Source organism: Notothenia rossii, assembly GCF_949606895.1.
Source record: "Notothenia rossii genome assembly, chromosome: 2".
In the NCBI taxonomy this organism is placed as follows: domain Eukaryota; kingdom Metazoa; phylum Chordata; class Actinopteri; order Perciformes; family Nototheniidae; genus Notothenia; species Notothenia rossii.
In genome coordinates this window covers 25,375,973-25,378,535 of record NC_136904.1, presented here as the reverse complement: position 1 = coordinate 25,378,535, position 2,563 = coordinate 25,375,973, and the positions used below count along the sequence as shown (strand labels likewise).

Sequence of the window (2,563 nt, the reverse complement as noted above, 5' to 3'; positions counted from 1 at the left end):
ACACACACACACACACACACACACACACACACACACAAACACACACACACACACACACACACAAACACACACACACACACACACACACACACACACACTCACACACACACACACACACACACACACACACACACAAACACACACACACACACACAGAAAACATACAAATATTATTAGAAGTTCGTATTTCCTGTTGCAAGTGAATACATCTCTTTCATTACAGTTTTTCTCAATCGCTAAACCCACTATTTAGAATCAAAATTCCTTTCATCAAACCAACAGCACAGCCATCGAAACAGAAAACCATTTCTCTACAACAGTATACCATTTATCATTGATATCACACAAAATGCAGATGCTAAGCAGTGTTTTGCAAAACAGATCACACAATTCTCAAACTGAAGTTACAATTCTCTACACAAAGATCAAAAATCTGTTGTGTAACTCATGTCTACAAAACAACAAATAATCTTCTCACAGTGGATAACACTTCCTCATAAACTTAGACCATAGCTACACTAATTGACACTTGATGTGCAAAATATTAACACTTGTTATCAGTCAATCACCCCATTGAAAAAGGTAACTCCATGGAATGTACTGTATACCTTACAGTAATGATGTTACATTGAAAACATTTACATGATAGAATTTGCATGACTGTACTTAAAATATTTTTTTAAATGGTGCCGGTAAAGCTATAATAGTGTTGATATGACTTGCATAGGTCTTTGAGATGTTCATATGGGGAGGATTAGCTATAGCTGATAAAACATTTTTACAGTCAGTAATTGTGGTCTTTTCCTTTTTGCACATTGAGAAATGTTTTTTTTTGTATTGGGGTGAATTGAGTACTTCACTTCCATGTAAATAAATTGCTCACAGCTGACATCAATGAATTTCCTATAGTAATTGTAATTAGTGAGAATCCTATAAAAGACCTCCCTCACTTCAGTAAGATGTTTGTGTAAACAAAATGGCTGATCGAGTAGGTAGAGGAGCTCTGAGAGGAAGAAGGAACCCTGTTGTTCAGCGAGGAAGAGGGAGGGCTGATGTTCAGAGAGGAAGAGGGAGAGCTGATGTTCAGAGAGGAAGAGGGAGAGCTGATGTTCAGAGAGGAAGAGGGAACCCTCATGTTCAGAGAGGAAGAGGGAGGGCTGTACGTATGCGTGGTGGAAGAGTTGAAAGGGGACCAATGCGAACAGTAGTTTCGGACAACACCCGTGCAACTATTGTGGACCACGTCATAAACCATGGCATGTCCCTCAGTGAGGCTGGCCAAAGGGTTCAGCCCAATATACCGAGATCAACAGTGGCATCCATTATTAGGATCTTCAGGCACGAAAATAGGTAAGCTATTGTAACCCTTTTTTACAGCACTTCATGCATTTCTATTTTGATGTAGGTTTCGATCACTGTTTTTATATTACAGTACATAACATTCTCAAATATTTATTGATAGAACTGAAAGAGCACCCCGCTCTGGTGGCAGACGAAAGGCCTTTACTCCAGAACAAGAGTCTGCCATTGTTGATATGGTTGTGGCCAACAATGAAATCCGCTTAAGGGAGATTCAGGCCAGAATAATTGCAGACCAGGATGTCTTCAGTAACATTCAGTCTATAAGTGTTGCAACCATTGACCGGGTGTTACGTAAAGAGGCAACACCTCAGAATGAAACAGATCTATAAGGTTCCTTTTGAACGCAACTCTGACCGTGTGAAGGAGTTAAGGCACCGGTATGTACAGGTAAGGACCTCAATCACACTGATGGCTTGCCTATATTTTTAGTATGTCTGACTGCTTACAGTAATGTAAAACGGTCCTCTGTTTGTTTCATTTTCTTTAGCGAATGATGGAGCTGGAAGGCAATGCATTACCACATGTTTTTGTATATGTGGATGAAGCAGGCTTCAACCTCTCCAAAGTGAGGAGACGTGGGAGGAACCTTATTGGGCAAAGAGCGACAGTCTTTGTTCCAGGCCAAAGGGGAGGAAACATAACATTGTGTGCGGCTATCTCGACACAAGGCGTCCTTGCTCACATCCCTTTACAGTTTTTCTCAATCGCTAAACCCACTTTTTAGAATCTAAATTCATTTCTTCAAAACAAGAACATAGCCATCTAAACAGAAACACACTTGCCATAACTCTGAATATCTTTTGCAAAATGCACTTACATGACCAAAACTGAAAATACTGGTCACAAAAAAGAATAAGTCGATCGAAACAGAACAAATTGTCCTCTAATCAGACAAATGTGTTTTCATAACTGAAACTCCGGTCACCATAATAACACATTCTACCATAACAATATACATTTCTTGCAAAGTGCTCTAAGGCACTCAAAACTAAAAATACCCCTTCCAAAACCAGATACCTTCTCCAAAAACAAACATTTGTCAGCTCATTAGAAGACTATTTGAACAGTCATTGCTAAGTGGCACACTAAATACTGACTACAATCATCAATACACAAACCTCAAGCTATCGATATTGGAAACTGAACGGAAAACTGACAAGTTGGGAGAAACAAACTTACATATAGGAAAAACAGTGTGTTA

General features: G+C 39.3%; 1 long non-coding RNA gene across 1 annotated transcript; it reads left to right on the top strand.

Moving 5' to 3' along the window:
• Positions 1 to 208: 208 nt before the first annotated feature.
• On the top strand, positions 209 to 2,034 carry LOC307030372. Its single transcript, XR_013805636.1, has 3 exons — positions 209 to 1,350; positions 1,463 to 1,749; positions 1,850 to 2,034. It is a non-coding gene; the product is annotated as an uncharacterized lncRNA (long non-coding RNA).
• Positions 2,035 to 2,563: the final 529 nt, after the last annotated feature.